Source organism: Nematolebias whitei, chromosome 18 (genome assembly GCF_014905685.2).
Source record: "Nematolebias whitei isolate Nwh7 chromosome 18, NemWhi1, whole genome shotgun sequence".
In the NCBI taxonomy this organism is placed as follows: domain Eukaryota; kingdom Metazoa; phylum Chordata; class Actinopteri; order Cyprinodontiformes; family Rivulidae; genus Nematolebias; species Nematolebias whitei.
In genome coordinates, this window is record NC_056515.1 from 28,632,061 (window position 1) to 28,656,662 (window position 24,602).

Sequence of the window (24,602 nt, forward strand, 5' to 3'; positions counted from 1 at the left end):
GGGGGGGGGGGGGTTGAATTGTACAGCAGTCATTTTCCCTTTCTGTCTTTTTTTCTGTCTTTAAGTTCCTAAACAGCAGATATATTCAGGTTGGTCAAAAACTATCACAACATCAGACTGAGTTTGGTTTCATTGATGTCATCCTCCACTAAAAAACAAATGTTATAATCATTTTGCCTGTGTCTTTGTGTGGGGGTGTTAGCCTTTTAGCAAAATATCATATTGACCACTGCTAGATTTTCTGGCCCTGTGATGGACTTGCGACCTGTCCAGGGTGTCCCCCCACCTCTCGCACTGTGACTGTTGGAAATGGGCAACAGTGACCACCTCGACCCGAAAAGGAAGAAGTGAGTAAAGGTAATGGATGGATGGATGGATGGATGGATGGATGGATGGATGGATGGATGGATGGATGGAATCCAATCTTTTCTTTTGTCTCAAAATGTAAAAATATCAATAAATGTTAACAATCATTGGATGTTTTTCGTTTTATAATTTCACACCTACTGGCCAGAAAAGCCCCATCTAACAAACTTAAAGTGGCCCATGGGCCACCAGTTGATAATGACAATTATAGCATGTTTTGCGGCTCTGGACACGTTTCATTTAGTGAATGAAAGGGCAGAAATGACTCTTTTGATCGTAAACGTTGCAGACCTCTGCATCTTTTAATGAAAAGCAAACTAAATTAAATAAAGGAGAGATTGTCTTCTTGAGTCTCCAGACCACATTTATTTTCATCAGACCTGCTTCTATATTCCCAGGCAGCCTCTAGGTTAGCTTCTTCGGCCACCTCTTAAAAATGTGTATTTTATTGCCATGCAGCTCACCGTCTCGCTTTACATTCTTTGCCAACGGGGAAAATCTTTATTTTCATATCCAAGCAAACACTTTTATAAATGCAAAGACAACTTCAGAGGAGAGACCTGCCCAGCACCTGAAAGCAAAAGCAGCGCGTCTCCCTCGGCCACCGGCCCTCCGAGTAAGCACAGCTGTGTTGAATATTTCCCTCACTCCGCAGCTCATTTGAGGAGGGGATCTGAGCTCAGTTAGCCCCGGGACATGGAGCCGTAAACAGGCCCGACTATCAAAGCAAACCACCCCTGTCAGAGAGACTGTAATATGAGCCTGTGACCACTGAAGCTGTGGATGCAGGCAAACAGCAAACAGGCTGGGCAGTAAGCTCAAACGCTCCCTGACAGCACCTGGCCTCACCTCATGTTTACAGCACGAAAACATAAAGCTCCCCAAATCAACAACGCAGCTAACTGGAGCCATTACTGGAATTACAGTCGAGGACGGAAGTGGCTTTTACTAACTTAATAATCACCCGGGCGCTAATTGGAAACATAAAAAACACTGGAACACAGAGTACAAACACTGGAAATTTAAATGGACGTGTTGTTTGTTTCCGCAATTTATGAGGAAAAAAGCAATCGCTGCAATTTCTTCTGTAACCTTGTCACGATTATTGCTTGCTGCTGAAGGCGAACGCTGAGCAATGATGATTTTGCCTGTGTCTGTGCGTGTTCTTCTGTCTGTACTGTTAGCAAACGATCTCATGAACGACTGATCAGGTTTTAATGAAACTTTCAGGAAGTAATGATTGGGTTTACATCTACAACTGATTCTAAACCCGAGTCAAGGTGGCCACAAAACAATCATAACAAATACATAAATGGATAAAACTCAGATAGTTTTATTAATAATTAGCTAAAATTTGATGTGTAAGTAGCTGAAACTTTAACAACTTTGCCATTAACTAGTGGAATAAACTCTGTCTGTTGGCAAAATATCTCAAGACTGGATGGATTTTAATAAAACTTTCAGGAAGTAATCATCAAATTTACATCTACAACTGATTAACATTTGGAGTCAAACCTATTTGAAAAGGCTGTCGCAGCCAACTGAATGTAAAATACACAAAAGTGGCCCTAACTCAGTCAATTTAGCAAATAATTAACTAAAATTTCATGTGGTAGTACTGTACTTGCCCCCGTACACGTCGCACCACCGTATAAGTCGCCTCAGTCCAAATATGTCTAATAAAGTGGAAAACAACATAAATATGTTGCTTAGCTGTATAAGTCACACCTAGTATGAGTCACTGCTGACGTGTTGTGTTTGTTACATGTCACCGCTGACAACCCGAAAATGTGGGTCGTTGTTGTGCTAAAAATTGATTGGCTGACAAGAATATAACAAGATTAACACTTAAAAGCAACTATATGTTTGCTCGAAATTATAGCAAAGGTGTGTCTCAGTTTAACTTTTACTTAAGAAATGCCCTTTGACGGGCAAATCAGCTGCATTTTGCCTGGGCGGCGTGGCAAAATGCAGCTGATTTGACGTTTGCTCCAGGAGTTCCAGAGCGAGATGAAGGTGGCTTGGTATGGCAATCCAAGTGTCTCATTAATAGCCACTTTTCCCTATTAATGAGACACTTGGCTTGCCATATTAGTCGAGGGCCCTCTAGTGGCTGAAAATGGTAGTGTTCAATATTTTCCATGTCAGAATGAATGAAATCGTCAGATCCCATCCAAAAATTAGGTTATAAATATGGGGAAAAAACATAAACAGGTCGCGTCGCTGTATAAGTTGCAGGCATGCTAATTTATGCAAAAAACTGCGACTTATACAGCGAAAATTACGGTAGTTGAGCAACATCCTTAACAAACCATTGAGCACATCACATTGCACAACATATTTCCTTAAAACCTTGTCATTAACAATTGGAAGTTGATCCTGGTTGCCTGTTAGCAAAATATCTCATGGATCAAAACACAGGTTTAAATGAAACTCCTAAAATACAATTTTTAACAACTATCTTTTGGAGTTGACCCAATTCAAAATCTCTACCAAAGAGTGTCAAACAAAGAAATAGTTGTAACTTGGTTAAATGTGTTATTGAGCTAGGGTTTGATGTATTAGCAGCCAAGAGTCATTTGACACGTCCTCCACTGCTAACACAGCTCGCATGATTGCATGGGATCAGATCGAACGTCAGTTACACGGTTTGACCAAAATGGCTCCCTTGTCATCATAAGATGAGCTTATTCTAAAACGTTGGCATGAAAGGCAGTGGGTGATGTGCATTCCTTCGAGGAATGTTAGACCCTAATTATGTTTGGTTGGTTTGTGTAAAAAGGGGAAAGAAATAAAAAGCATAGAAGTTTAATTGTAAGTGTCCACGTGGCAGAGATGTAAGCAGAAGGCACCAAAGCAGTCATTCTGTAAACGGCCACATCCTTTGCCTCTGGTCACCTAAACACAGACCGGTGCTTCAGGAGGACGGGACTGGATGCATTTAGCTGCAGTGTATTCATCACAGAGTACTATTCATCTCCAGGAAATAGCCCGTTTCTGTGAGATGTGTTTAACCGGAGCGCTAATGTCCTGACCACAAGCCTGTGGGCGGTTTTGAGAAGTCCGAAACAAAAACAAAAAGTAGAAAGAGCGTTTATCTTTATCGCCCACAGCCGAAAGATGAAAAGGGGTGATAATGTCTTTGCTTGTGTGTGTGTGTGTGTAAGTGCACATGTGTGCATTTGTCTGTATCCATGAACTACTTAATGGATTAACAAAATTCGAAGAAACTGATTCAAGAAGGGTGCCAAAGCGGACATAAAAAAAACAAACAAACACAAACATACATTTTATTCAGTGAACTTTACAGATATGGAACTAGAATTTGGTGTGGTAGTAGTTGAGTGTCATCAACAACATATACTTTGAGCTCAACATATTGTGCAGATCTTTGCTTTAAAATTTGGCAATTAACTGTAACAAATCAGCTGTGTTTTAGCAAAAAGTATGCTGAATTTTAATGAAACATAATAATTTTATGTAACTCTAAAACTGATTAGTTAGAGATGATCAGATTCAAGATAGTGATCACAGCTGACTGATCATAGCCAACACAAAAACAGCTAAAACTCAGTCAATACAGATATTTAACTAAAATTCCAAGCGCTCACAGACTGCATATGTTTTTGCAATAAAAGGGCAAAATCACACCTAACACGTTTTAAAGATTTAACCAAAGTGTCTCAAACTTCGGGATGGTTTTATTTAGGGATGCACAATATTATCGGCATGTATCGGTATCGGACAATATTAGCATTAAAGTTAAATATCGGACATCGGCCATTCCATCAAAATAACTCAGCGATATAAAATACACGGTTTTTGTATGACAACCCAGTGACAAGGATGCCTGCAGTGCCAGAACAATGTGATGACGTCACACGCGCCTACCTGATCTGATCACGGCGGAGAGGAAGAAGCCAAAATGTTGACAATGTGGAAGTTTTTTTTTGTTGGTGAGGATATCAGATTCCGAAGATTTTTGGACTATACTGAGCCTCTACATAGTCCTCAGTCAGAGATATTTTTCCGACGTAGCCTTATCCGAGTTACAAGCCATCGTTTCTGATGTCATTGAGAAGCTAATAGCCGATAGCACATGGGTGACTTTTACATATCGGATATCGGCCAAAAATCCAATATCGTGCATCCCTAGTTTTAATTGAAATCATAATCATAACCAGTAACAGTACAGGAATTTATTTCATGAATGAAAAGCACACATTTCAGGTCAGTTTCATCTGTGCTCTCAGATAGGATTTAATTATAATATACAGAGGCGGCCGTGGTCCCTCAGAGAGCGCTTCACCTCTGTCAAGTTGTGTCAACCTCTTTAATTCCATATCTGCCCACAACAGTTTAATGTGGCTTTAATGCTAATTGATCCTAACAAGTCCATTACTGCCTCCTTGGATAGACAAGCATTGGGTTCAGAAAATAAACGCTCCACTAGATTTACGCTCATCCGTAGAGATGTGTCAAAACAATCCCCGTCAGTTCTTTTCATACATTCAGTCATAAAGTCACACATTTGATATGAGCAGCAGCTTTTGTAAGATGAAACAGTAAGGAGTGTGTAAAAAAAATGGAAATGGTGAGTTCATGTGTTTTTACACACACAGCTGGGCATGTTTTGCTGAGTGTGTCACCACAATTACCGATGATGTCAATGATGGATGTCCCTCTGTGGGGGCCTCTTTTCAGAAGGCTTTGAGTGTTTTAACGTTTAACTAGAATGGACTCTTAAACCACAGTCATTATGACACCAGGCTGAAACCCCGTTAGGAAAGACAAGACCAGTAAAGCACATGATGGAAGTAAATTTATAGAAAAAAAAAGAAATAAATTAAATGCATAACACTCCCTAAAGGAATACATATCACCCGTTGCCTTTCATGCCAATGGTGAGAAGTAGTTAAAACAGTTAGGTCAAATAACTTTCTATACTCGTGATACGTTGCATGCTCTCATGTGATCTGTGTTGGTGTATGTGTTGCAGATAATTCAACTTCTGCCACACAGAATAACTGCTATATTCAGTGAGTGATACACATTTTTGTTTAGGCTAAGGTCCATTAGCTGTGGCAGCCATCTTGACTCCAGAAGTCCATGGGTTTTAGATGCACGGTATTTTCCACGTTACACGTTGCGCAGCCCTATAAGTCGCATCAGTCCATATTTGTCTAATAAAGTGGAAAAATCCATAAAAATGTCGCTTTGCCGTATACGTCGCATCTATTATGCGTCTCCACTGACGTGTCGCGTTTGTTACGTGTCATCGCTGACAACCCGGAAATGTGGACCAGTGTTCTAAAAACCAATGGGCTGCCAAATGGTGGCTGTGGGAGCATGCAAGGGAGGACTTTAACAAGAATTTAGCAAGATTAACACTTAAAAACAATTATTTGTTTGCTTGAAATTATACTAAATGCGTGTCTCAGTCTAACGTTTGCTTAATAAATGCACTTTAATGGTCAAATTAGTTGCATTTCGCCGAGGCGGTGCAGCTGGTTTGACAGTTCCAAGCAACAAGCAGAATGAAGGTGGGGAGACTATGGCAGGCCGATTGAGTCATTAATAGCTCATGAAGATTCTCAGTCATCCAGGACATTGTAATTTTTAAAAAGTTAAAAAAAAAAACAAGAAAGTATAAAGTATAATAAATAAAGTCCAGTTGTTTTTGTCTTGAACTTTTTTTGAATTTGTCATTATAACCATGTTTACCTATTACATGATGCAACAGCATGCCATACTACTACTCTGCTGCCATCAAGTGCCATCAGAAGAAAGTGGCACTGCTTAAGGTTGGGGTTTTTTCAGTCAGAATGAATGAAACGGTCATATCTCAGCCAAAAATTGGTTTATAAATATGGGAAAAAATCCATAAATATGTTGCTTCGACCTATAAGTCGCAGGGCATGTAAATTATGCAAAAAACCGCGACTTATAGGCCAAAAAATACGGTATGCACATCCATTGATCACTTTACGAGAGTTTCATTCAAGAGACATTTTGCTAATAATACACACAAACATTACCACCCCATCTTTGACTTTCATGGTGGGCAACAAAAACAACATGAAGCTTTTTGGTTCAGACAAATGCCTCTGTCTGGGGTTTTAAAGTGAAATGTCACCAAAAACCCAACTTTTATCTTCGCTGTTGCTGCTTGCAAGACTCACAAACAGGGTTTCAGTACATCTGATGCTCTGTTTCCCCCTCCAACTTCCTTCCCTTTCTTTATGGTTTTCTTTCAAGACGTGGAGCAATTTCCTTAAAAGCTACGAAAAGTAAACAATAAAAACTGCAGGACGAATGACTCAGAAGAAAAGACCATGTGTGTGTGTGTGTTCTTGGTGAGGTGGGTAGAGGGCTGTGAAAGGCCACATTGTTGATGTCAAGGCCAGTCAGCATCAAAGGACTGATTCAGGTTGTGCAGGGTCTTTTTCTGCTTCTTTCTCTGTCAAAACACACTCACACACTCACAAAAACACACAGTTTCCACTCTGTCCCCTCTGAGGAACATCAATAACATCAAGGTTTACTGCTCCTCCTTGCAGCCCAAGACAAATATTTGGAGTTGACGTGTAAATTTCGTGTCAGGTCAAAGGGCATACAGTAACATGGTTGAGTGAGTGAGGGCAAAAAATAAAGAAAAGCACCTCTTATTCACCACCTTTTCACTTCACTGATGTTTCTTTAGGGTTGTACTCTTCATGAAGACATGCTTCAAAGTAACTTACAGCGAGTACTCAGATTACATTTATCATGAGTGAAGTGACGTGTAATTTAAATAGTTTTTAGTTGGCAAATCCCACAAAAATAAACAAGCATTTAATAAAGAAATGCATATCGCCTGCTATCATGTGTCAACGTTTTAAATACTTACATTATTTGTAAGTGATCAAACTATGTGACTGAAATGCCTCTCAGCTACTACCATTACACATTTTAGGAACATATCTGTAAAATGAACTGAGTTAGTTTATTGTTTGCTAAAATTGATTACCTGTCACAGCTAATTTGAATCAGGTTGACTCCAGAAGTTATTCAGTTGTAAATGTCATCTGTTCATTACTTTCTGAGAGGCTCATTAAAATGTGTTCACCAGTGTGAGATATTTTGTTAACAGACAGATAAGCACACATGTGCACACACGGACAATTACACGCTGCCCTTCTTAGCTGAGGTGATAAAACGTAATTAAGGATTGTGTTAGACCATTTCTATTCTTCTTGTCAGATGCATCGCTGGTTGCATAAAAGCAGCTGGTGCTACATCTACAAAAACAAGGTCAGGCTAGCCTTTAGTTTCTCAGACCTTGTCTATTTTGAACAGTTCTCGAGTTACCATTGTACAATGTAATAACTAGCAATAATCCAAAGATTCAGAAGATGTTAGACTTGTGCAAACAGCTCCGTTATTAGTGCTGCTCAGTGCTCTGTGCCACTGACTGAAGGTGTGATGACAGCTAGGAGCGAGACTTCACACTTCCCATGCAGTACTGGCAGCTATTTAGCTAGAAAGTCATCAGGTTTGCAACTGTATGGCAATAGTGAGGTAAACTAAAAAAAAAGGTCTTCAGCTGCCTAAATGTATTTAAAGAATAATATCACTAAAAATCTATAAACTATATCACCATTAAATCACTGTAATCATAATCAGAATTTAGAATGATAATGTCACTTTAATTGGTGATATGTGACTTTTCCGTGCTGCTGATTATCCATGCTGCTGATCTAATGCTGCTGATTATCTCATTCTTTTGTATTCATTCATACCCATCCACAGATTCATGTTCGGACTTCTGTTGATACGCCATATCGTTTTACATTATTAGTGTTTAGTGTATATCTTAGATCCTAATATACTGTTTCCTTTTATACGTCACATTGTTGCTATTTTTAGGTGTAACTGGGACCTTGAGTACATCATTTCATTCCACCTCATGTACCATATGGGATGTGAATGACAAACTTGAACTTGATATACACCCCTAAGTAAAAGAACAGATGCATTAACCATGGATAAGTTTCAAGCAGCCAATTGGTCACATGTTGAAAGAAAATGCTCAACTTTTAGGAATAGCTAAACTGGACTAGCTATTAGATCAACAAATTGATCAGAATGGGGTAGGGGGTAGAACTTTTCCTACTTCCTACTCCTTCTTGATCAAATACAGCAGTTGTAAATACTGTATATATGTTTTCTTCTTCTCTACATTTAGTGTACTTTCAACTTTTGCATGGGTCTTACTTTCCATGGAAGCCCCTCTTCCAAATAATCTAAAGCTTAACCCATTGATAAAACAAGTCACTCCTAAAAGGCTTGTTCTCCAAGTATGTTCAAAAAGATCTCCAAAACTCTGGATGAGCAAAAAACAGTTCATTTGGATATTTGTCAGCGATACTCTGCACAAAATCAGTGTTCTTTCAGTTCAAACCACCCAAAACAAGCTGTGGGGCTTATTGAGAAGTTTAATTACACTCAACAAGACCATTAGACTGGTGAGTTTTGTGCGCAGCTCATCAAATTTATAAATGTGTCTGTGTTTTTCTGTTTGAGTGTATTGCTGTGTGAATAAGTGCAGTCAGACACCAGCGCTGCCATGTCAGGATGAGCTTTAACGAGCTTTAATAGCAAGCTTTAATGAGCTTAATTAGGAATCCATGTGATCCCCGTGGAAACGCATCAGCCCCAAAGAACCCAGCTCTGGGTCTGAGTTGCTTTCAATTGGATTACTGTGGCTAATGTCACCGAGATACAAGAGTGAAAACAAACAGAGCCCAATAGGGGTGTCAGGTTGGGAGGGAGCTGAGCTGAATGGCAAAACAGGGATGGATGTCAGAGAAGCACCTTTGGCAAAGGAGAAATACCTGCTGGGGGCTGATGGGAGGAGGAAGGGAAGAGAGATAACCAGCAGAACCAGTAGGATTAGTGTATCTCAGGGATTTGGCTTGTGCACCATAGACACAGGAGGATAAGTCCTTTCCAACGCAGCCTTTTCACTGAGATATTTGAGCTTCCATACACTAACATTTAATACTGATCTTTTATACTGTATGACCTCCTTTTCTGTTCCATTATTCAGGAAATGTGTTTGATTCATTTATGACTATTGATCGGTTTTATTATACTTTTAACATTTTATGTTAAAAAACAACCTTGTTCATATCCAAGGCACAAGCTAGTTTAGTTTGCATTTCAATTTGCAACTTTACCCTAATTGCTTTAATTAGATCTAAAGATATTTTAAAGTTATTGTATTCTCATGAAGCAAACATTTCAAAAACAATGTTCTTGATAGGTTACAGCATTTTTTTTTTCAAGCACAAAATGATTTATAGTTTAAATTATATTTGCACATTGCTCATGCAAAAATAAAGTTGTGACGTCATCATAGAGTTGTTTCTTATATTGGTGCAAAAACCAAGTACTATTTCTTAAAAGGTAGTCAGTCAACTTTGAAGTGCTATTCCATCAAATATTGATCAATAGTTAATACTAATGTAGTGTTCTTTCACACGAAAGAACACGTTTTTGAGAAAGAGTTGTTTTATAAGCCTGAAAAAAATAAGGCGCTAGCTGGGCTAGCCATTAGCGTAGCCTAAAAAAAGACTTGCCCTTTTTGTCCATGTGCTTTATGACTGATGTCACAGCTCATAAGGTACAATCTACTGACATTAAAACATTTCAGAGGATGCGTGTCAGTTAAGTGAATTAAATTGAGGAGGCATCAAGCTAAAGTAGCTGTAATAACACAGATCAGCTTTAATATAACATGTTAATATAGTTTCCTTTCATATCATAATAACCTTTTTTTAAGCAACTCATCACTAGGAATTATTGTTTTATTTATTTTTGGTCATTGTCTACATAATATCTAGATTTTGAGGCGTATCTTTGAACATTTCTTAACGTAAAAGAAAAATTTCTCCTCCATTTTTTAACGTTTGATGTGAAATGACAACTAAAACAAGAAAAAAATACAGTGAAGAAGAAGAGATGTCAATAAAAGCGTGAAAGAAGAGCTGGGCACGACAACCTGGAAATCAAAATTGAGAGGAAGCAAACATAAAAATGAATTTTCTCAAGACTGCAATGTTTGAAAATACAACATGTTTTGTCTTTAGACCTTTAGAAATCAGAAATTGCACAGAAAGTCATTCAGGTATGGTCTTTAACTATATTTGTAACTAAAAATTTGAGAGTGTTTTTTGTGTTTATGTAACATTTATGTTGTACAGCAACTACTTTTTTTTCTGTTGCACAGTTGCTTGTAAAAAGAACATGCTTTAATTCTCTTATTGTTGCAATTCTTATTTTATCAGGCACCACTTATGCAGCTCCTGACAGGTTTAAAGGTTTAGAAAAGCAGCAACGCACTGAAATGACACAAAAAGCACCTGGCACAAGCATTGTTGGGGTGTCAGTTTTGTTGCGTGATGCCATTCAAGAGCTTAAAAAATGACACTTTGCATAAAGAACAATGGAAACTCTCAAACAGGAAAAAAAACGAATCTCAAGTAAGTAATAATATTGCGTGCCACTTTAGCTTCTGTCGTCCAGGACTTGGTCATGTTAGCATGCTGAATCAAAGACGACAGGGCTTCTTTATGATTTTTGAAGATTTTTAGTTTTGATTTTTTTTATCCAAGGGGCTTCCTCAGTGCTAAAATAAAAAGTGTGCAGTTCAAAAACAATGTCCTGTTGCCTTTGACTCATCACGCTAGGATAGTATTATGCCAGATGCTTCTGCTTTGTTGTGTGAGTTCATTTTTCCAGCATTATTGAAACTGTAAATGGACATTTGAAGAAACAGATATCGTGTCCATTTTCTCCTCCTCCTCCTCCTCTGGGATCATCTTTCCTCGCTGTGACCACGGGGAAATTCTGTAAAGTGCCGTCCAACAATGACCGAGTGACCTTTCAGATAACCCGAGATAAAGCCACCCGTCCTAGCCCTTCCGTGTTCTCCCCCCACTTGTATGCACTCAACACGCACACACACACAAATGTGAATGTGCACAGACATGGAGGTGAATCTCCACGGGCATATCTGATGACCTCTTTTCGGAGTAGATAAAACGTCCCCCCTTAGGGACCTTTGCACAGGCACACACACATGCATGCAAAACTAGCCCTCTTCCCAGGAGTAAGATCATGGGGTGTCATCTGGCTAGTGGAGATCACTGGGACCTGGGAGCTGTCGGGGTCACAAAGGACCCTCGGACGACATCAGGCATCTTTGAGCTGCAGCTCATCTTTCACCGTCTTTCTTCTCGATTCTCATGCCTGTAAGTCCCTCCATAGCGCTGCTATATTTAGTTCCCTTGCTTCCCAGGATCCTTTGTGATGTCCTGCTGTGGTGGAAAGAGTCTGCGGCTCATCATTATAAATCAGCCCGTTAGAATAAATAAAATTTTAAAGAGCCTCTCTCGAATTGGAACTGAAGCCTCCATTAGTGTGGGCAGAGGAAATGGTTTGCTTGCACGACAACATGCAGCAAATCAACACAACAACCCCTTTAATCACCTTCCTGGTCCTTTTTTATCTTCTCCCTAAAGGTCCATCCACTCTGAGGACGCTGTGATAAAGTCCAGAACCCTCTAAAAAAAGAAAATCAATGGTGATCTTTTACATATATTACATTTATTGTGTTTATTTCCATTTTATTTTCAATTATGTTTTTGCAATCGACTACTTCTGCACACTTTGTGTTGTTTTGACCTTTTCTTCTTATTCTTTTGGCTACTCCCTTCTTCAGGGGTCGCCACAGTAAACTAACTCGCATGAAGACTTGGCTTTTCGTTTTTACGCAGGATGCCCTTCCTGACACAACCACAGACCACTGAGCTACCACAGCTCTCTGTGTGGAGCAGAGAGCTGCTCTCTAGGGTATGTGGGGAAGCTGCTGGTGGGAGTTAAGGGCCTTGCTCAAGAGCCCAGAGTGGGGCAAATTAGGGTGAAGGCAGGTGTGGGTGATCCACCTTTTCCACCAACATTATTTATGTTGTCAGTCCGGGAAATTGAACTGGTGAGTTTCCGACCACAGGCTTGCCTTCTTTAACCTCTGCGCCACCACTCCCCTGTGTTGTTTTAGTCATTAATATATTGAAAAAATTCAGCTCATAATACACTGAAATCTCTTCAAAACCTTCAAAAACGTCAATCTCTTTGAAATCCGCTGCAGCAAACTTGCTCCGTATTTGTCTTCTTGTGATTTTGATATTATTCCAACCGTTTGCTACATTTAGCTTCTAGCTAGAATTTTTATTTAGTTTATAGCTAGCATTTTGCTCTGTTTAGCTTTTAGCTAGTGTTTTGTTGCTTTTAGCTTAAACTACTCGCTGTCTATCATGGTGCGCTAAGATTCATAACTGGCTGTAACTGTTGTACCCACCACTGCACCCTGTATTCACTGGTTCACTGGTCATCATTAACTTCACACAGACTCTCTCACTGGTACATTTTCACCTTTAAATCACTTCTTGGTCTGCTGCCTTCATACATCTCCTCCTACATGTCTCTGCATGAGTGCAGCTACAGCGTGCGCTCTCGGGACATTATTACCTGCAGTGTCCCCTCTGTGCGGACTGAATTAGACAAAAGGGCCTTCTCCTACTCCGCTCCTGTTTCCTGGAATATCTTGCAAAAAGATCTGAAGCTCTCAACCTTGACCTCTCTAAGTGACTTCAAACATCTGCTAAGTTCATGGCAAAAACCAATGCAGATATGTTCCTGTTTTAAGCATTTGATATCGCTTTATAATGTAGCTGTTTTTGTTTCGGGTTTTTTTTTTTATGCAATTTCTTCCATTTACTTTTCATATGCTTTTTTATGGTTGTCTACTGTTGTCATCTGTGTTTTTTGTTTAAATCAGGTTTCTCATAAATGAGTCCACGAGGCTCAGTGAGACTAACCTGTATAAATAAAGGTTGAATTGAACTTTTATTGTGCGTCTTTAGCTTTAACAGCTCAGTTGTTGCTTCAACAAATCTCAGCCTTCACTAAGCACTTTTCAATGACACTGCCTTTTTATTAGTTGTATTTGCTTCAGAAACAAGCATTTTCTATGTAACTTGAAATACTTCACAAAGATATGTTTTTTAACTTTGCATAGGTCTGCATAGGTCAAGGGAGATTAGTGGGGAGGAGAGGGGGTTTGTAAGCTCATCTCATCAAGCTGTGCTCTCTGGCAAGGGGCAAGACTGCTGATGGTACACAGATAGCATGCAGCGAGGATAAGGAAAGCAGAACCAGAACCAGAGCCGCACAGCAGGGGTGCTCAAAAACACCACTGATTAGAAGGCAAAGCAGCACATATCAAAGAGTTTGACAAAAGAGCTGGGAAAACAAAAGAACGCAGAGAAATATACTAAATTCAGTGTGCACATGTACACACACAAACTATGATTTCATTTCATGTCAGCCTTGAGGGAGGGCTGAGCTCCACACGCTTCATCTTCCTCCTCCTCGATCGCTCTGTTCTTGGCCTGCTGCACGCCTCCGGGGCTAGCGAAGGCAGCGATTAACGACAACAGTCAGAGTGTGTATGAGTGTGTAAGTGTGTGTTAGGCCTGATCGTTAGAGCGGCCAACTTGTGTAATACAATTACAGAGGCTGCAGAGAAACTGCTAATGTGCACGCAGGCCGCTCTGTCAGATGGATCAGGTATTGAGTTTTCTGAGCTTAATTCACTTTCCAGCACACACACGGGTGCATTAGTTAGATTAGACTAGGAGGAGGGGAACAGGAGGTGGGGTCGGTCTACCGCCGAGACGGACAGATTTGTTTAGTGGTGGCTGTCAATTACAACCCTGACCCTTGCACTAAATGGCTGCTCATCCAGTGGAGAAGACGAACGCAGACAAAAGCCAGATGAGATTGGTAAAGACGTGGCCATTTGCGACAGGAGATAACAAGTGGCATGTTGTGGAGTAAACAATGGTCGAAACACCGCACGTAAGGCTACACCAATAAAACTGAGTGCTGCGTCCTGAAAGGGGGGAGCATGCGATCATCAGTGAGATTAGTGAGGCGAGATTGTCACTAGAATGGGGCAGTAATGGGACAATGCAAGGCTGATGGTGCATGGGTACTTAAAAATATGAAATGGAAAACAAATCATTAAGTTAGCCTTTTTTTAAAAGTCTCATGTCTGATTACAGACAGAACCACTCAAAAATGTTACCTTTGTTTGCTCTTTATACCAAGGATGACAACATAAAGAAAGTAGACTAACATTTACCGAAGGAAAGCATATCACTGCTGTGTTAAGGTTTTAAACAAAGGTTTCAGGCGGTTTAAGTGTCTGTAGAGGATGACTCTCAGCTGCTGCCACACCAAATTGTAATTTAACATATTGACCTTTAAGTCACAGAGTTATAGCCATTTATGTATTTGCTAAGGTCAAATGGCAGTTTAGCCAGTTGCAGATGTAGATCTAATGATTACATTTAGAGATTAACTCAAATCTGTCTCGTAGATTGAGATATTTTGCTAAAAGACAAAGTTGACTCCAACAGGTAATGCTAAAGTTTTAAACAAAAATCTTGTATATTTTTTAACACTTTGAACATATGACTTTCAGCTACTACCACATAAAGTTAAAGTAAAAATGTAAAGTTGAGTAAATTATAGCCATTTTCTATTTGCTAAAGTTGATTTGAAAACATTGATTCATGAATTTGCCAACAAACCCATGCAAGCAGACACAGGCACCTAATTACTAACCTCTCATGCAATAATGTTAAGAAAATGATTGCTGCTTATTTGGGTAATCTGACTTTTTAACACACTTTGAAAAATAACTTTGCATGTGTCCATTTGATTCAGAATTTCGCTGTGTAAAAAATAAATGTCAGTACAGGCGGTGCAAAAAGATGCTACAGATCCCTCATTACCAACAAATACATCTATGTGTCTCTACGGAGTCATTATATTTGTTTTCTCTGTAAACCTGGTGCCACTCATCTCAAAGGGATAAGACACTGGAAGAAACAATCACAACGCTTGTTAGAGAATCATTACAATTCTTTTCCAGAAAGAAAAAAAATAAATTAAATCTCCCAGACGCTCCTCTCCTTCAGTAGCTCGACAAGCAGCAGGAAGCGGGCTGCAGTCTCAGTAAACACCTCCCTCCCATGTAAACACGTATAATCACAACAAGATGGCTAATGCAGAGTAGCTCGTAATTGTATCACTGAAGTTAGATGAGTGAGTTTTAGAAGGGAGGTTGGGGGGGATTGGGGTGAGGGCTTTGCAGCTGATTGAATTAAAATGTCTACTTTGCTCCCGAGAGACCACCCTGCTACAAAAGGACGCAGATTGTCTGCTTGTAGCTGAAGCCATAAAGTAACAAATAATCATGTGAGCCCTCTTTGTTTTCTTTCAAAAAATTCTCTTTGCAGGCGCTGTGATTCTCTCCCACCCTTTAACTCCCAGCTATTTCTAACAGAGCGCGAGAAGGGACTAGAAATGAAGAGAGTTCAATGTGACAGCCTGTGCAGAAAAAAAAAGTCTTTCTTCGCTGATAGACATTAGACAGCAACATCCCCTCATTGTGACACAGCTGTCAAATCACTGATCACTTTTGTCTTCTGGCTTGTCCCATCCTTGTGTAACAAAACTACTTTGACGCATTATTCATTCTACAGACAGAACATTGTGTTAATGGAGTGACCACTGGACTGTTGATTTCACCCATCAGAACTCCTTGGATTCTCTCTTCTAGCTCTTCTCGGAGGACCCAAGGCGTTCCCACGACAAAAGAGAGACATAAGCCCTATTCGTACAGGTTTAGTTTTACCTAAGAACCACGCGTAATAAATAAATTACTCCCCAACGTCTGCTTTTTATGTGGCACATTCACACAGAATAACCAAAGCCTGAGATTTAGATGAAATTTAGATATCTTCCGGATATGATGTTAACACACTGCGTTGTCACGACCGGGCCGGTCCATAATAATGTGCTTAATGTGCAGTCTGGGATGGTCTCAGGCTTTGATGTGGTTTTACGAATCAGCAAAACTAAAGAATGCACAATATAAAATTGTGTTAATCTACTTGTTGAGGAGGAGGCAGGTCCGACCGGTCGGTTTAAGAAATAAAAAAATAAAGCCACGTTAAGCTCAGATGGACAGCTGTCACCGGCCGCGCGCATGAGCAGCCGCACGTCCGCTGACTCGCCAGTTGAAATGGACTTGCGACCTGTCCAGGGTGTCTCATGCCTCTCCCACAGTGATGGCTGGACATGGGCACCAGCGACTCCCGCTACCCGAAAAGAAAGAAGAGCGTAAATATAATGGATGGATGGATGGGTCAACTGATCACACATGCATCTCCGCACCTGCTGTCATCTGCGGTGAAGGAAGTAGCAGCATAAAAGTCGTCACCTACCCGGGGACCATATATTAAATTGATTTTTGGAACAGGAAGATGGAATAGGGGCTTGCGCCGTCCACTCCATGCATCGACCTGGTTTTGCAGTATCTCCAGGATCGGTGTATGAGAAAAAAAAAAGCCAAAGCGAGCAGTGCATTCATTTCAAATAGCCTTGTTCTATATTTTTCCAAGTGATTTTGCTTCAACAAAAACTAAAAATGCCTAATTACATATCGAATCCCGGCTATTTCTGTCCAAATCACAGAGATGCCTATTCGCATTGGATTAGTATTATCACAGGACATCGGAGTTCAGCAAAATATAGTAGGTATTTTGCAGGGGAATTTTTACTTTACAAATTACTGACATGGCCGATATGCACGGGATTAACAACACAGACTATCTCCGTAATTATTACAAATAGCATGTGGTCCCTAGGTAAAACTAATCCCATGCGAATAGGGCTATAGTCTCTCCAGCATGTCCTGGGTCTTCCCCGGGCTCTCCTCCAAGTCAGACATGCCCGAAGCACCTCCCTGGGGGGGGGGGGGGGCGCTCAGGAAGCATCCTTACCAGATGACCGAACCACCTCAACTGGCTCCTCTTGATGTGGAGGAGCAGCGGTTCTACTCCGAGTCTCTCCCAGATAACGGAACTTCTCACCCTATCTTTAAAGGAGAGTCAAGCTACCCTGTGAAGGAAACACATTTCAACCACCTGTAGTCACGATCACATTCTTTTGGTCACTATCCACTACCTTTCTACCAGATAATGAGATATTTTGCTAACAGACAGTTTACTCCAATAATCTTGTCATCAAAATATGTGTTGAGGATGGTGCTCGGCTACTAACACACCAAATTTTAGCACAATATCTGTAAAATTGTTTAAGTCATAGCCATTTATGTGTTTTCAAAAGTTGCTTGTGGCGTCAGCTGTTAATCAGTTGTAGAAGTACATCCATTCAGTGGTTCTTGGTATTTTAGTAACAGACAGATACCCAAATGTACGCACACACGCACACACACTTATTGGTTAAAACATAATAGGCCACCTTTAGCCTTCAGCGACAGGTGATAAACTAAAGTGGAAACTACAGTGTAAATATCCCATCTTGAGTATAAAGTGAATTTGCACAAACACAAAAAGAAAAATCTGCAGCGTGAAACTGAAACCAGGTTTTTGGTGTTCTAGACATAGAAGAAACACAATAAGCTTCACATTACGCTGCCAAATTTCCCCAGAAACTGCAGAGGAATGGAAATATGCACACGAGTCAGTAACACTTAACGCTGCCCAGTCTTTGCAAAACACTAGTTTGTTCCACATTGTTTTATTTGTTTACCAGATGTTTACCTCCTTTCCATGAACAAAAAGCCACACAAAGTAACCCAGAATAGCAGTGGGTTAATGTGTCTAAACACAGGATGCTTCAGCCTGTTCATCCTAAGAGCCACGCAGCTTAGGAGTGGTTCCTTGTTTCCGTCGCTCACTTTATTCCTTGTTCCAAAACTCCCTTTTTTCCTTTTCTTCCTGAGGCTGTATCGGTGCTTTTGTTGGCGGGGACTCATGATAGAACAGAGGAGTTCTAAATAAAATATTTGGCACGGGAAAGGCAGAAAATGTGGCTAACAGAAATCTACTAAATTCTGCAGACTTGTAAAAACAAACATGATTTAGTAATATGAAGCTTCCTAAATGCAAGACGTAAAGAGCGTGTGCCGTGGGATTTAAATAAGCAGCTACTGGGGGGAAACTCATCTGGAGGTAGAATTCAGTGCACTTCCTTTTAAACAGTAGATGCAACTCCCTGTTGCCCTCCCCCTGCCTGACATCTCCTAAGTGTAACCCTCTTCTCTTATACCTGATGGATCAGCTTACCTCATGTCAGCCTAAAAACCATGGGAACCCCAATGCATAGTGTGTCACCACTGAATTATCGGTTTCCGCTCCACATGCTCCAGCATATCTGCAGCAAGCCATTACTGTGTATCAGCTTACAGTTACTGTGCTGACTCCAGTGCAGCTGGTGAACTCGATGGAGTCATAGTTTATGGATGTCTGGAAATGGAAAACAAAGTCGTCATCCTACTAAGTTCTGCCTTTTTATTTTTCGCAACTCAGATCTCACTTCTACATCGACTTGACGAAGGAGAAATTCTGCAAAGCTCTCCAAGAGAAGTTTCTACGAAACTGATGGGTGTGACTGAAAACCACTGTACCTCTATTCTTCCCTTGTTTTAGGAGATCTCTACAATCAAATATAAACACCCAAATGTTAAAAAAGGTTAATTTTTTTTAAATGTTTGGTAAAAACCCACGACCAATTGTACTATTACTCATATTAACGGTGCTACTGCTGAAAATACTACGTATGGCAAGATGCAGTCCTAATACTTTGACCTAATGGTAATGATAAACAGAAACCTTGTCATCATCACATTATCTAATTTCATTTAAATGCATCTAATATGTAAAACCAAACCACAGCTGCACAATCAAAGTGAAACTTTAAGAACCAGAAAGATTATTCCAATTGATTAACTGCACTTAGCCTTAATGATTTTTTGGATCAGAAATACCTTCATATACTTTTATGGTAATCTATTAAGATCAGACAGCCTCGTTATTTTACCTGACTCACCTCTTTTACTCTTAAAACTAATATAACTTTGATTTTTTTTTTTATGTTAAAAGTTAAAGAGGGAATTAAATTTAGGGTCAGACTTCAATTCAATTCAGTTCAGTTTATTTATCTAGCGCCAAGTCACAACAGAAGTCGTCTCAGGACACTGAATAGAAACATTCATTATATATAGAATTTGGGTGAGGGCTTTGCAGCTGATTCTAACCCTAACCCTAACCCTGAATGCCTTTTATATATATATAATTTAACAACATGTATCTGAGGATCAGACTGCTTTGAATTTAACTCAATCACAGAACTCTCATCTTGAGCCAGCATGAAGGCGACAGTGGAGAGGAAAAACTCCCTCATGAGGAAAAAACCTTTAGCAGAACCAGGCTCAGGACAAGTGTCCATCTGCTTCGACCGGCTGGGCTTGAGAGGAACAGATACACAATGACAGGTCAAGAATCACATGTTAAGACAGAAATAGTATCAAATGAAAACTATTCAATTTTCAGAATTGATTACTTGATCACATATGGTAATCTCTTTACCTCTTTTTATTATCTTACAACAAACAGTTTTCACCAGACTAAAGCCAGGCTCACTGTGCAACTTTCGTCATCTACTGTATATTAGACATAATTTTTCATCATGAACAAAAACAGGAGAAAAGCTTTGGTCATGAGCTTGGTTAGGACTCCAAAGACAAACTACAACAAATATCAAGCAGTGTCAGAATTTATTTGGAAGTCAGTGTGACAGCTTCTGTGACCTACGTACATCAGAACCTGCACCTAACAAAGCATATCTTTACTAAAAGTTGAATTTGACTGTTGGTCATTTAAGTATTGTTTTTTTCAACCATTTTCCATCAGAAATGAAATGCCATTACTAAATTGATGACAGGAATGCCTATCTAAACTGCACATTTTATCACAATGTTCCCTGTAGCGTTTTTGCCATTTGCTACAGGGAAAAAAAACGAAGCTCCAGTTTCCTCGCTACATGCTATAATTCTTTATGTAGGTCAGTGTTATTCATGCCCTGAGCCACTTTACTTTACAACTATAATGTTAGATATTATAATGAAAGTGTGACCGAGCAGAGAATCTGTAGGAGAGGTTGCAACAGGGACGACAGAACTATGACACAAGACCACCATGTCACAGATTCAGTCTTCCCACCAGAATTGTCTTACTTTTTAATAACAAGCAATTGATTTGTTCTAAAAAATATATATTTTTTGAATACCCTTGTGCAGCAAAGGCATTGAGAAGTTAGCTCTAACCTTCACTGTAGGTAGTTCAGAAGGATCTCTTTGCTGCATTCATAAAACTGTAAATCTGCTTCAGTATTTTGAGTTTCGTGTTTCAAAGGATTAGCAGTTTGTGGAGGTTAAACTGCAAACAAGAATTATGTTGACAATATAAACCTGTATAGAACACCGAGCCTATTCATACATAGGACCTGGTTGGAAAAATATTCTACTTTTTTCCTGCATTTCGGAGCAATCATCACAGCCAAGTCTATTATTCCCCCTTTGCCTGCTGTTTGCTTAACTCCTTTGAAAGGGGCAAATCCACTGCTGGGAGCTCTCCTATACAACCGATTCCTTACACAACATGGGCTTTGTGTTGTATTTACATGTTTCATGATGAATTAAAGAAAGCACATTTTCTACTACTGAATACATGCACTGTGATAAGATATCATGCTGCTAGCAGTCTGAGGGCAGCTGAACATGACTTTTTTGATCCTTTTGTGTTAATCCATCATTCAGCCCTTGAATTTACAGCAGAGAACTTTCAGATCTGTGCAACTGCTTTCAATTATGAAGCTCATTTCCATAGCTTTCATTAACTGAAGAATGCATAGAAATGAAAGGCAACAGAGGTCCGTATTCTCTGCTCAATGGGGTAGATTTTAACATTTTTGCTCTGCTTTTTAGATCTCATGCAGATTCCTCAAAGAAGAACAATAACATGCAGTTTTCCTTTGCTGGCAAGTCCACAAACAGCAGCAGCTTTAACTGTGTACTTTACATGTAAGGAGTAATAAAATAACCTTTGACTGCAGTGGGGCTTCTGTCTGGGCCCCATTTAAATGAGACCCATTGAGCTTGCCCCAGTTAAACACTGTCTGCCAGTACTTAAAGTCACCAGGGACTGATCATGGCGATATGGCACACACACACAAACACGTGCTGTACAAAACACAGGAAAGTGCTGACACCCAATAGCAATCTCAAGTTGCAAACTATTACCGGAGTCTCAGAAACAAAGCCCGAAAACGTGGAAAAGAGGTCACGCAGTGGGGTGTTAAGGTTGGTAGGAGTTCAGTGATGGGGATCATAATGGTGGGTTAACCCTTTCATTAAAGCTGCTTTTTCCTCCTATTTTTACTGGAAGAGTTAATTCCACAGTGCAAACTAAGTCTTATACATATTAATTACTTGAAAAAAGGCCCATAAAATGATTTAAGTTGCTTATATATGGGATTTGTCAAAGGTATGAACATCTGGACTAGGCCTGTCACAATAACAAATTTTGCTGGGCGATTAATTGTCTCAGAAATTATTGTGATAAACGATAATATTGTTTGAAATTTTACAATAATTAGCAATTATTGATAAATTTAAGAAGAACTGTTGGTTAATTTTTGTGTAGTACCTTTTTTGACCACTGGATGGCAGTGTAAGGCTGAACCGAAGGATGGATAGTGAGGGAGGAGCAGTGTGTTGTTTTAAGAAAAATGGGAGGGAGGCTCTTGACGTGACATGGGCTGTCGCTCGTTCCTGTTTTTTGGTTCTCAAAATGGAGGACGCTTGGTGTGGTTTGAGCTCTTTAGCGTAGCATTTGTCACGCAAAGCTTTTCATAAACAATCAGTAAACAAGTTCTCAGCTTCTTTTTGCAGAAAAAAAACTTTTTAGACGAAGGCACGGGTTTCAACTGTGAATTCTGGAGCTTTGACGAGACGGTGATTTTTTCATGAGGTCGGCCTGTTAGCTTAGCTCGTAGCTTAGCTTCTCAGCTTAGCTGCTTTTAACAATCTAACAATGTGATTTTGGACGGTTAAAACAAATTTTAAATAGAAAGGGAGGGGTCAGTGAAGAGCACCGGAGTTGAACCTTTTGTCATCCAGTGTCTTCAGTAGAAAGAGAGACACGACGAAACGATAAAGACGATAACTGAAAATGAGGTTGATAATTTTCATTTATCAGGCAATTAATTGATTTATTGAGTTATTGTTTATTGCGACAGGTCTAATCTGGACTCGTTAAATTTGAATTTGAAGGTGTGTATGTTCACTTTTTGACTTGTCTTACTCATCTTTGCTCGTGTAAACAGAAATACATAAAGTGATGAGGGGGAGGGGGGCAGGATTAATCATACAGCAGCACATACCATTTGTGAAGCTTTAATTTAGCACCTCATTTCACTCCGTTAAAGAAAACAAACAAATTTATAGGCTGGCATTGTGACGCACACATTTAATTCTGCCCTCTGGTAATGGTCTGCTCTGTTTAAAACCATGTTTGGCAGCTTCGTAGATAACAGATGGAAGAAAAATGTGTGGAATTATGAGAAAAATTGATTTTTCTGAGAAAGAATGGTCTGGTATTCAGACTATTTTCTCTGAAGCAGACTTTTCTCAAACTCTGTTGTTACCATATTAAAAAAAAGGAGTGCAGAAAAAAACAAGAGCATGTGCTCACAGAGACTGCGCTATATGCATAAAGCAAGCTAGAAAAGTAGAAACAATTATGAGTAGGAATTGTAAAAAGTCGTAAGAGGTGAAAGAGTGCAAACGGTTAAAGACTAAGTATGACTTTTCTTTCTGACATTGTTGACTTTCATCAAAGTCAGTTCAAAACTGGTAAAGTCAAGCACCATTTTCTCAACCCCCACTTATGTCTTATAAAAGTGCATTCCTTTAGAAAAACAAGCACAATCATTGTCCTTTGCAGCATCCCAAGCCCTTTAAAAGAACCATAATGTAAACCAGAGGCTCCTAACTTCTCTTGTGGCATCTCAAAAGCAGACACAAGAATGAAGCAAAGAAAGAGTGAAGGAGGGGGATGAGAGGATAAAGTACCTCATTTGAGCCCCATAAAAAACATGGAGGCACAAACATTTATCTGTGGCGAGGCTTTCATCAGAAGCTTTAAGAGCACAGAAATAACAGAGCAAGATGCTGATAAAGTGGAGACAGGAAATGGGGAGCGCGAGTCTCCTTGCTCTCGTATTTCAGCCGGGACCAGGGGTCCCATACACCCCACCCCCACCCCAACCACCACCCCTCCTCCCTCCTCATCCTGCTCTGCTGACATACATAGACCACAACCCTCCACAAGCAGAGAATCAGTGCAGCGACTGGAAACCAACGCCTCTCCTCAGAAAGCAGAGCTGAAGCAGGTAGAAAAACTGCTGAAGTTTCCCCTCCATGTTTACATGGGAACAAAATGACGATCAGCTTTACTAAAAACGACAGATAAATATTGTTCTTATTCTTCAAAAATTGAATTTGACGTGCTTGTTTTGGTCTCGTTTCACTGTTGAAGCTCTGGCTCTGAGCACGACAGGGCGAAGCACGGATTATGGGTTTAGTCTTGTCAGACTGTGGTAAAAACAGCAACGGAGTTGAAATTGTGAACAGAAAGGGTGTAAAAATATATCCATCATTTCAAATGATTCCAGCGATGAATCATCACTCATTACTGCCTCAGCTCATATGTAGGACTTCTTCAGAGACTATATGACCTGACAGAGTTACTCGACAATGACAAAACAGAACAATAAAGGGATAGTACAACTGTTTTAAAGTGAGCCTCTGTGGAAAGGCAATCAGAGACTAACATCTGACTTGCAGGTAGCTGCTGTCTTTAGCTCGGCAAGAGAGTTGGAATTAAACAATTCTTCAACCTGAGGTCATTCAAACAGCTAAACTGGTTATTAACCCTGAATCCTGAGCAATCTTTTTAAAGGTGTATCATGACTTTCAATTATGTCATTGAATTAAACACATTATTTGCTTAAATTCAGAGGGTTTTACTGTTGTAAAACTTGATTGATGTTTTGTTTTTGTCTTTTTGATTAAAAAACAAAAAAACAAAAAAAAACTTTTGTACCATTGTTGTCAAATACTATCCAAACCAATCTGAACAATATATATATATTTTTTTTAAATGACATTTTCTTTTCTCCTTTAAAAAGAA

General features: G+C 39.7%; 1 protein-coding gene and 1 pseudogene across 1 annotated transcript in view; one reads left to right on the forward strand and one right to left on the reverse strand.

Annotated features, from left to right (window-relative positions):
• The window catches only part of unc5cb (unc-5 netrin receptor Cb), a 169,490-nt gene that overhangs the window by 137,337 nt on the left and 7,551 nt on the right, over window positions 1-24,602 (reverse strand). The gene's annotated exons all lie outside the window — the stretch shown is intronic.
• On the forward strand, window positions 16,780-16,877 carry LOC119425193 (annotated as a pseudogene).